This window comes from Cupressus sempervirens, chromosome 8 (genome assembly GCF_028749045.1).
Source record: "Cupressus sempervirens isolate cs-2001-9-10 chromosome 8, ASM2874904v1, whole genome shotgun sequence".
NCBI classification, from domain to species: domain Eukaryota; kingdom Viridiplantae; phylum Streptophyta; class Pinopsida; order Cupressales; family Cupressaceae; genus Cupressus; species Cupressus sempervirens.
Window position 1 is genome coordinate 481957066 of NC_143125.1, and position 12038 is coordinate 481969103.

Here is a 12038-nt window from a genome sequence, read left to right on the forward strand (position 1 = left end):
TTTAACTAAGAATTTTTCATGAGATGAGATTTGATGAGGTAAGAGATTGTAGAAAAAAGAATTAGTATGTTTGATTTCATAGCCCGATCAGATGTTCAGGTCAATTTTTAAAGCCAGCCAACAGGCCTTGTTAGCAAAAAGTCACAATTTGCAAATAAGTGATAAAGCGAGTTCTAATGATGTTTTAGTGATGGATTTTGATTCAAATCAGTGCCAGATAATAAATGATTCAGTTTTGCAATTAAGTTGTTCAGAAACAAAAACATTTTTTAGCCGAACCCAGTTTGGGGCCCGATTAATTTTGCCAAATTAAAAAATACAAGAATGAAGATTAAATGTGTAAAAGAGCTCACCACTATTATCTCCAGTAAAAAAATATTAGATCCAAATATAGGAGATCGCCCCATTTACCTGGTAGAGTTTATTGAGACTACAAGATGCTTATGTAGAGATGTTCTTCAAGGAGCCCCAAGTTGGAATATAGATCACTTACCACATCTTGCTAAAATCTCAATTTAGGGGATTGGTGGTGTCCTCAAAGAATTAAGAAAAAGTCAAAAGGTGGAACAAAAGTTTTATCATGGGTTAACAAGAGGAGAAAGGTTGAAGAACATAAAAATGCTCAAAAGGAAAAAGTTGAATGTCTTGAAAGAATTTTTGAAGAGCAAGATAATTTGGAGGATTTAGAAAAGGATGAGGATGAAAAGATGAGGAATAATGGAAAGGATTTGGTAGGATTGAAGGTGCTTAATGGGCTTGATAAATAATTGAGAATGAGATGCATTCTAACTAAAAGGGTGGACTATGGACAATGTATCTCTGTTACTCATCTTTCCTATGGGGTTACTTCATGTCCCCAATAGCTAGAGGAGTATTAGTAGATCACTATGGTGGCAAATGTGTCATGGCATGGGCTGTAACTATGTGGTCACTGGCAACCTTTCTTACTCCATGGGCTGCAAGTCATTTCTTCCTAATGCTTCCATCTATATGCATGTTGCTTGGTATAGAAAAAGGTATAACTCTACCCTGCATGAACAATATGATCTCAAGTTGGTTTCCTTGTATAGAGCATGCAAGAGCAGTGGGTCTCTCAATGTCTAGATTTCACCCTGGCAGTATCATATGCTCGATCACTTCACCTATCATAATGGCATAGACAGGCATCTTTGGTCTATTTTGTTATCTTTGGGATTTGTGGTTTTCTTTGGCTTTTAGTATGGGTGGCATCCATATCAAGAAGTCCTCAGTATCATTCTCAAGTATTCAAATCTAAACTTTTATACATTCTAGAGAGAAATGAAAATTCACTAAGTATGGGCATAGAGAAAATGCCCAAAAGTTTAGGCCGGCAAGGAAGCTAAAAATGGCATTTAAAGAAGGAGCCCACGTGGGTCAGAGGCATCATGGGTAGTCAAGCAATGGAGTTAGTACATGAATGGAGGGAGAACCCACACATTAAAACTAGAAAACCCCATGACAAGCAATGTCAAAGATGTCAACAGATGGGGAGCATCATGTTGGAGGATATGGGAATCACATGTCCATAAAATGGAATCTAACATCTTAAAAATAAAGCAACCTACATTTTTTAGAAAAGGAGGTGGCATCAAATAGAAGACACTCAAAATAGAGACACACACAATTAAGAGGAGAAACCTCCCACAACTAAGAAAAATAAAAACAAACCCACACATGAGCAATAGGCTATGGAAATAAAAAAGGAGAGGGTAATCCACATTAATAAAGCGGTGCTAAAATAAAGAGGAGCATGTCATGAAAGAGCCCACATTGGAAAAAAAAAGCCAGCCAGTGTTAAAATCAAGAAAGGCCATGCATGTAAGAGGAAGTTGATTAAAGGGGCACAAGCAAAAATTTGCAAGGGGTTAGTCCAAGTCAAGAAAAGCGGTAGGGAATGGAAGGTAGTCTACAAAGAAGAGCCATAGCACATCACATCAATGAAGAACACATGTAGGGGGGGTCATTTGAACCATTTATCCCACATGGGGAAGGGGAAAGATTTCCTAGTGTTTTAAATACAAATCCACACGATGAGGTTAGTGTCTCAAAGACACTGCCTTTTAAAAGGTAAGCATGTGGTGAATGGGCCTAGAGTGCATGCTAAGGATAGTTGGTAGTGACCAATAGATAAATTTTCACCCCAACTTAATAGGAGGAAAGGACATGTGGAAAATTCTAGGAGCCAAGCATATGAACAAGAGATTGAAAATAGTAGGCTTACACTCTTATGTCCAACATAAAAGTGTAAGGCATATTTGAAGAAGCCTCGATGTTACACATGCGTATAGTCAAGAGGCAAATTTTAGAGGGTCCCAATGCTATGAGAAAGAAGTGAAATGTATAAGTGTAAAGGAAATTTAGAAAGGCTCTAAGGATATGCTCAAGCATGAGAGCGTAAAGGCATTTAAAGCTTGTATGCACGTAAAGGTAAAATTAAGGGGTTTCGACCTTACGGGAGAGAGATATGGAATATTAATAAAATATTAATATCCTCATTGTGTGTATGAACATAAAGCCAAATTCAAAAGCATCTTGCTATGGGGAAGGAATTAAGGAAACTAATTAATATTAAAATTTTAATTAATTAAAAATGTCTCAAATATTGCATAGCCAATCAGATTCTGACATGTGGCAAGGGGGAGTTATTAAAGTGAAAATAAAATGACAATTCAAAAAATTTCAAATGCATGTGGAAAGATTTAAATGAGTTTAAAAGTTTTTATAGTTCAAACTATATAAATTTTTGAATTTTTCCATTTTTTAATGACTATTCATGGCTCTAGACCCTGAATTTCAAATGGCAATAACAAGGGAATTTTTTGTCCAAAATAGGTAGTGCAATATACTATTTGAACTAGGATGATCCTTTTTTTTTGAATATGAGATCAACTTTTGCACAACAATTCACTGGTTCACTTTGTTAGAAGATTTATAATTTCTGGGGCATTCTCAGTGGAATTGGCAAAATTCATCATGAAGCATCAAAATTAGATAGGAGGCAGATATGAAGATGAAGTTTGAATGTGAAGAAAATTGATTCTAAAGGGTTTTCTTGGCTTTTAGAAGTCATATTTAACTGATTTTCATTTTTACATTGAGTAAAGATTGGGCATCAAAATTAGTTATCTTTTCAACCAAATATCTGAGATATTTTTGCATTTGGGAGGCCAAATGATGAATATTTTATTCAGCAATTATGGGGAGAGATTAGAGAGATGTTTTTTAACTTGTTAGGAGAGGTTTTTCAAGTGGACACATGTTAGTTGTAGATCAAATCTAGGAATTATCTCTTCTATATGTTTCTTTCTCTCATCTTTTGTAAGGGTTTGTTCCAATCTTTAAAAAAAAACCACTCATTGCTATGATACCATGTTTTGGAACTGGTTTTGATGTGTTCCCATACTATGACACCACATTTTTTTCAAAAATTTCTCCTATATGAACAGCAGTAGGAAAGATAATACAACTAGTTCTTATATGTTAGGTGTTTTTATGTTTTAATTGCATGCATTTGAATGTATTATTTCAAAGAAATTAATACAAAGGAGCAAGAATTTCATTAGTTTCGTTTTGATTCTCATCTCCTATCTTAGTAATCTTCAATGTTTTAACATAGTTGCAATCCCTTAAGGTTGTATATTGTTTTATTGTTGCTTATAACTCAAGGGGTTATATAAATTCTTCAGAGAAATCAACAGGGTTGCCAATTTTATTGAGGGGGATATCATGTAAGAATGAGATTTAGACTAAACATGGATGTCTATTTACAAGGTGAATGGATAGATCATATATCTGAATATATTAACAAGTATTATGTATTCATATGTGTGTGTTTGATTCATGGAATTGCCCAATGGTTAAGGCATTGATAAGTTACAAGATCACTAGTTCTTACTAATACATATTAGGGGTTTTGTTGAATTCAACATCATTTATAAAATGTTCTTCCCCATTCATATTGAAGAGTTGAAAAGTCTAACCTGCTCTCAACTTGTGAGATTCATAGATTTGCATTTAGCTATTGTAGATCTATGTTATTGAATGAGTTATTAGGAGATATAAGGGTTTTCATCTACAGTAAATAGGTTCATATTTATGTATAAAATTGCACTAGTAGCATATGTCAAAACCTCAAGGTTAACCCACCTAGGTCTTGTAGAGCCTAAAGTGAAGAAGGGTAAAGCCTTATAGTTGGCCCAATGTCTGAAATGATGTGTTAAAGATGGGAGTTAGCTACCCCTAGATGTGTCATATTCTCATCAGGGTAATTGAAAATTGATAATGTTTTCAAACACCAACACCTATCACATATCCAAAATGTTTTTCATGTTTCTATTTTGAGGTAGTATATTCTAGATGTGACCCATGTTCTTGATTGACATGCTTTGTAGGTAGTGGATGAGTAACTTGCTTTGGAGCTGATTCATATCCTACAACACTAGAGGCTGACCTTACAAGGTCAGGACATAGAGCAAGTAAGGGTCCAAAGGGACACAAGCAATGATTCCTCTATGACTTGGGAAGATGTTACATGACTAAGGGAATTGTACCCCTATCCTTTTGCTGGCTTCCAGGAGTAAGCCTATGCTAGTGGGGGAGGATGTAGTGCCTCTCGTGTTTGTAGTCTGTACCTTGTCCATTATTTATTTGAGAGATACTTGATACTCTTATTATATGTACTTTGAGATGACCTGAGGGTTAGATGTTATACTTTGATTTAGTACCATAGATGCTTTACTGCTATGTTGTTCAGTTTATTATATTTTCATGTTGATTTTATTTTGAGATGACAATAGATCTATGATGATATCTTGTTATATGGTTATTGGACATATTTGTTTATTATGTTATGTGATGGATTTTATGCTATAGTTATTTACTTCATTCTTGTATCTTTACACTTTTTGTGAACGTGAGTGATTTAAATAAATTAAATATTTATTTTAATACATGTTGTTTTGGCTATCATATTATATGCAATTACACTTGATCGTGTATTTTAGTTTCCAAGAATTATATCCCTAGTAGTGACACATGGAGTTAGTGATTCAGTTGTTCATATTTTACTAATGTTGTCCCTATACGGTTGATGTATCCTTATTTTAATTGTTTTAATTAAAACCTTTTAGTGATTAGTGTTGGGCTATCATTTTGCACGATGCTAAATGGTAGGAATTCTTAAAATTCCTCTCTTGAAAAGCTAATTTTGTGAATCAACTCCAAGGTTTAGGGTGATCTTGTGACCTATTAGAATCCACTCAGTTGAAGATAAATGTGAATGTTCATGAGGAGGCCTTTGTTGGTTCAATTTGATTTTAGATGGAATGTAGAATTTGCACACTATTCCAAAACAACACATGGAAAAAGAACTATGTTTTTGTATTTTTATGTTTTTTATGCATGCAATCTAACTGTGCAGCTAGTATGATATCCTCTTCTAAAAAGGTAGTTAATAAAGAAAAATAACAAGAAATTAAAGCAAATAACATGAAATTGAAATCCTAACAAACATAAACTACAGAAAACAACACCTCTACAAGTTAAGCTTTCGAAAAAATTAGTGGGTAACCAATGAAAATAGGAGCAGCGCTTCTTAGATTCCCTTAATGCAATCGTCAAAGGGAAATTTTATTAACTGAATGATATTTCACTCTTCATCAAATTGCAAGGCCACAGAAAATGTGCTCATGTGAGACAAAGAGTTATGCAGGCACAATTTGGTGATTTCTTCTCGAGTTCATTACATTAGTGGAATTCCTAAATCTATAGCAAACACTAAAACTAAAATCATTGATAAATTTTTGGTTGTGTATCAGGATGACCTCACTACTTATTCCAATGATGAGAATGATCATTGCATGCACCTAGAAAAAGTATTTATTAGAGCCCTTAAATATGGTATATCTTTAAATCCAAGGAAATGTAGTTTTGGTGTTACTAAAGGAAAATTTGTTAGCACATCTAGTTGGCAAGCATGGAGTGAGGATTGATCCTATAAGGGTAGAAGCAATAGAAAAAATTCAAAAACCCAAAAGTGTTAAAGATATTTAGTCATTCTTTAGAAAAATCAACTTTCTTAGAAGATTTGTGACTAACTTTATAGAGATTAGTAGGCCTATATCAAGGATGCTAAAGAAAGGGTCTAAGATAAAATGGGAAGGTGAACCTAGCATTACATTCTAGAAGATTAAGAAAACTATTAAAGATGCCCCTATTCTCAGAGCAACTAATATGAAAAACCAATGCATATATTTTTTTTCCTTATTTCACATTGTTGTTGCAGTATTCTTACAAAAAAATGAAGAAGGTTATGAGAAGCCCATTGTGTTCTTCAGCAAGTCTTTGCAAGTAGCAGAACTTAAATATGACAAAAATGAAAAATAGGAATATGCATTGGTGAAAGGGGTAAAAGCTTTTAGATGTTACTTAATGGGAGCTACTATCATTGCTTTTGTTCCTACTACTACTATGCAAGATATCTTTTCACAACAAGAGGTGTCTGGTAGGAGATGTACATGGATTAATAGGATACAAGAGTTTAACATTGTTATTCTAATTACTAAACTAGTTAGGTGTCAAGGTTTAGCCAAATTGATGACAAAAGCCAATCTAGAGGAAAACCAAATCAATCAACTTGATGATAGTTACAAGGATAATCTTTGTGATATGGATACTTTTGATTGGTAAACGGGTATAATTTATTATTTGCAAAACATGAAATCTCGATTAGAGTTAACAGATAACTAGAAAAAATCCCTTAAGTTACAGGCCATAAGATATGTTATAGTGCAAGGTCATTTGTGGTGGAGAAATATGGTAGTGGTACTTTTGAAGTGTGTAGATGAAATTGAATCTAAAAGGATTTTGAAAGATATGCATGAAGGGGTATGTGGTTGTCCTTATATGGCTAAGACCACTGCTCATAAAATTCTTAGGGCTGGTTTTTGGTGGCCAAAACTTTTCAGAGATGCTCATGAGTTTGTAAAGGTTTGTGATGCTTGTCAGAGGTTTAGTCGAAAGTTAAATTTTTTTTGGGAATCTACCATTAAGACCAGTTGAAGTATAGGCACCATTTCAGCAATGGGAAATTGATTTCATTGGTGAGATCTCAAATAGGTTCAATGGTGGGCATTCTTGGATCCTAGTGGCTACTAATTACTTCACTAAGTGGGTTGAAGCAATTCCTAATAAGAATGCAACAAGTAAGTTGGTGATTAATTTCATTTTAAATAATATTGTGACTAGGTTTGGATGCCCACAGAAGATTATAACTGATAATACTATGTGTTTCAAATCATAGGAATATAAAAAAATTTGTAAGAAGTATGGCATTATAGAGTATACATCATCACCCTATCATACCCAAGGAAATGGTCAGGCAGAATCAAGTAATAAGAGTATATTGAAAATCATTAAGAAGATTATAGGAGAAAACAAAAAAGCCTGGGATTCAAAATTGCCATCATCTCTATGGGTTGATATGGTTACTAAGAAAAAATCCATTGGATATGCTCCATTTGATTTGTTCTATGGTATATAGCCTAGACTTCTACAAAATAACCTAAAGGAGATGTATAAATTTGTTCAATTATATGAAGATGATATCATTGATGAGATGCAACTTAGGATGGATGATATTTTGCAACTAGAAGAAGCAAGGACAGAGTCTTCTTCTCAGAACACCAAGTTACAATCACAAATGAAGCATTTATATGACAAAAAGGCCATTGAGAGGAAATTTGAAATAGGTGACATGGTATTGATGTGGAATGCTAGAATTGAAGATAAAGGAAAGCATGGTAAATTTGACCCAATTTGGCTTGGCCCATATAACATTTGTGATACAAATGGAGAAGACTAATATTTTCTAAAGGATTTAACTAGAGGTATTCTTAAATTGCCAATTCATAGACAATTCTTGAAGAGGTACTTTTCTTAAAGTATCTATTTTCCATGACAATAGTTTTTAGGTCCCCTTGTGCTCTTGTATATTTAGTATATTTTTTAGATGCTTTTAAATATCTTTGTATAGTCTAGTTCCTTGTTCTGTTTGTTCTATTATGTGTTCTTTGAAGAAGTTGTCATTCTTGCACCAAGCATGCGGTTTTCTCTTCCATAGATTCTAATTCTTGCATAGACACAAGTAGTCTATTATCCCCAGACAGAGCCACTATTGGTCTAATTTTTCACAATATAGAAAAGGTCTAAAATTTTGGTGAAAAATCATTTAGGTCATTTTATTTTGTAGATTAGGGTTTTGTTCAATTGTATTTTTCAAAATTTTAGGTTACCCTAGTCATGCCCTAATTCATGTGTTGTTGAATTCTATTAAATTCTCAAGGTTTGTCTCTTAGCATAGCCATTAAAATACCCTAACTGTGAAAAAACCCTAGGTCTCTTTTCAAAATTTCAAAAACATTTGTAGAGCACTTAAGTTGTGCCTTTTATGGTCTTATAGTGTAGGGTTTCACATAAGAATGAAATACCTTCTTCCTCATGTTTTCATGGTCATGTTTTATCATGTAGCATAAAAGTGTAAAGGACTTCATGTTTTACAGGGATATGCTTTTGATTTTCATAGTAGAAAAATGGTTCATTTTGAGGCTCCTCGATCATATGTTTGGTTTTTGAATGAAGAAGCATAAAGGTTTTTTGTGCTTTGAAAGTGGTATTTTGGCATTATGGTGAACAATTGAGTAGGTGAGTGAAAGAAGCTTGAAGAAATATTCCTAGTTAGATGATAAAGTGTTAAACATGTGATCGTAAAAGGTTTTAAGGACATGGGTCATGTTGCTTTATGGGATTACGAGTAAATAGTTGAGCAAAGGGGCAGAAAGGTGTTGAGTCTTGATTTATGGATCTATGTTCTAATGAATGGTGTAAGAGCGTAATACCCTAGCATGGCATAAATGATGGTTTGAAAGATTGCATAAAATGTTCTACAACTCTACGAGTAAAAGGAATTTGTAATAGTGAAAGTGAGGTCCAGTTGTATTTACATGCATACATTCCTTGAGCTTGTAGACAACCATAAAGCCATATTATAATAGTGATCATGCTAAGTGGGACCTGTTGAGTTGTCATATGGGCCCTAGTGCAAGAAAATCAAATGGTGACATGTCACAAATATCAGATGGGTCCAACCTGCATGGAAGACAACTTAAGGTCTTAATTTTGCATGTGCTTAAAATCAATGGTGATGTTATTTTCTATTTCTCTAAGATTCAATCTGGGTCTTTGATAAGTGAAAGGTGAAGTTTTATCATTATGGCTTTATGGTTGTAGAGTAAGTGTATGAACGTAGATCTATTTCATCCCTTTCCCTATCATTACGAGTTAAGCTTGAGCATATAAGCATAAAGGGATAGATCAAGGAATGAAGACAAAGATTTATGCTTCTACGAGAAAGGAGTAATGTAAGAGTAGGATTCCATCCATAAAAGCTTTCCAATGTTATGAGGTTAAGGTAAGTCATGCAAGCATAAAGAAGAAATAAAGAGAACATAAGAATCATTATGATGCCATGACTAAAGCCTTAAGCGTATGACCAGACGATGGGTGTATAAAGAGTTATGATGTTCCAGGTAATGAATTGAGTAGAGTAACTTAAAAGAGTTTTTTAAGGTTTCTGTTGATATGTGTGCATGTGAGTGTAAAGGATAAAGAGAAGGTTATAAAAAAAGCTTTATGCTCATACGACCAAGGTTTGAAGTGTAAGATCGAGAGTATCAGTTGAAGAGGCTTGAGATTCTACAGTGTAAAGGGTTGTATAAGAGCATAAAGGAGATTTCAATACAATTTTTATGAAGCTTTAACTCTTCTACACTTGGGATGTTTAGAAGACTCATCAGGAGAATTCAAAGGCTTACCAAAGGGTTTTTTGGGTTATGAAGATTAAAGATCTTGACGCAGCGTAAGAGGTAAAAACCAGAATTTGAAAAGAAAGCTTCTGAAGTGTCATGATAGTTTAGAAAAAAGAAAAATTCACCATGGCCAAGTCAAGTAAAACACCGAAAAGGACATCAAGATTGAATTTCATGGTTGATATTCCTTGTTGTTAGCCTACTAGGGTGGTATTAAATGCTTGTGCATGTAGAATTAATTAAAAATTTGGTAGACTATATGATTAAAACATAATTTTGAATTGAATGTTCAAAATATTACCATTTTGAAGAATTTTTGCTCTTGCTCTGAAAAATTCTACAAGCATGCATAGCCTTATGATTTTTGTGTTAATGTGCAAAGAATTCAACGTATAATTTGTAGAGAAGATGGCCAAAAAGGAGGTCAAAGAGGTTCCTAAAAAAGAAGTAGAGGTTGAAGACAAAGGTGACGATGTTGTATAAGTCACAATAGAAGGAAAAAGAAAGAAGGGCACTATGAAAATTGAGAAAAAGTCAAGGGTGAGGAAGCCAAATAAGCATGTAGAGGATTGGCTGAAACTTCTTCCAAGGTCATCAAATGCCATTTCAGCAAATGACTATATCTTCAAAGACCCTCACTTCCTAGTTAGGGATTCACAATGTGCTAGAATTGATGGCTTTAATCTGTTTACATATTTCCATTAGAAAAAAATTGAAAACATACTAGTTTGTAACCCATGTAACAAAAACATGGCAAATATAATATTCCCAGAAGTGTTTGTTGATGTGGACCTACTGAATGCACTGATAAACTCCTACAATCTAGTCACCAGGACATTTCAAAGGCATAATGGGAGTTTTTGTGCACACTGGATATAACTTCTTTCATAGAAGCTTTTGGACTAGAAGGGAAAATGGATGTATCTATTGATATTGAGGATTTGTAGAGGAAATTTGGGAGCAATAAGACCTATTTTGTGAACAATGTCATGCTACACCATATCCCTTATAATGTGAAAAAGGTAGGGATGATTCCAAAGAAGTTGGGGGATTTTTTCCCTTGAGTAGATTCAATTTTTTTTTTCAAAAATACAGTATATGGGCTACACAAAGTGTTGGGAAGTGATGGTGTAGAAGATTGTGGCTATGGTTCCTTGTTACTAATGGCTTGTGATATACAAGAACCCTTCTACCATAAAGAGTATGACTATGTGGCCTTTATCATGGACAACATCCACAATTAGCTTGTCAGTGCAAAGAAGGGAGAAATGAAAGATTTCAAGTTCCACCATTACTCATTGCTGATGCTCTTTATCCTGTATTACAACATTGGTTACATCAGTCAGGATTTCATTGATTAGATCTCAGATGAATTTGGTGAGTTACTTGTGCAACTTTGGACTCGCATTTGGTATAAGAATTTCCATTATTCAAATGCACTTGTATTCTTTAACTTTTTTAGCTATGTTATTATGGGGCAATTGGATCACACTTTCTTTAGGGCACCTAATTTTTTGAAGACCTTTCTTAGGCCCTCATTTTTTAGATAAATAAACCAAATTAGATCATAACTATGGAACCATCCTTTTGTTAAAGGAGTGCACATTGATGAGAGTATATGCATGCCCATAGCCTCCTCATATTCTACCTAAATATTTACCCCCCATATTGGCCATTATTGAATTCTTTTGGCATTTTTTATTGATGAATAAAGAAATGATCTCTCCTTCTTTGCATGAGCCAACATTTGTTTGTAGAAATTTTAAGGTAGGAGATTTTTAAATTGGAAAAAATACATATGAGGAGTTGAGTGAGTATTTAGGCCAATAAAAATTTTCTACTGGGCCTTATAGGATGTATGACCCTAACAATTATATTACCAATGAGGTCAAGGCCATTAGGGAATACATCTTGCCTCCAACCAAGCCAATCCCTGTGGAGGATTTGATTGCCAACATAGTAGCTACAGGGGAGGCTAATGAGCTACTAAGAAAATATGGTGAAATAAGGAAGGTAGAGGAAGCCATGAAAAGAACAAACCCTAATTTTAAAGGTTTTTACATAAAGGTTCCCTACCCTAGCAACCTGAGAAAAATGGTAGATAATTTTGAACACACCATGTCACAGCTGCCACATGAGCCAAAGGAAGAGGAA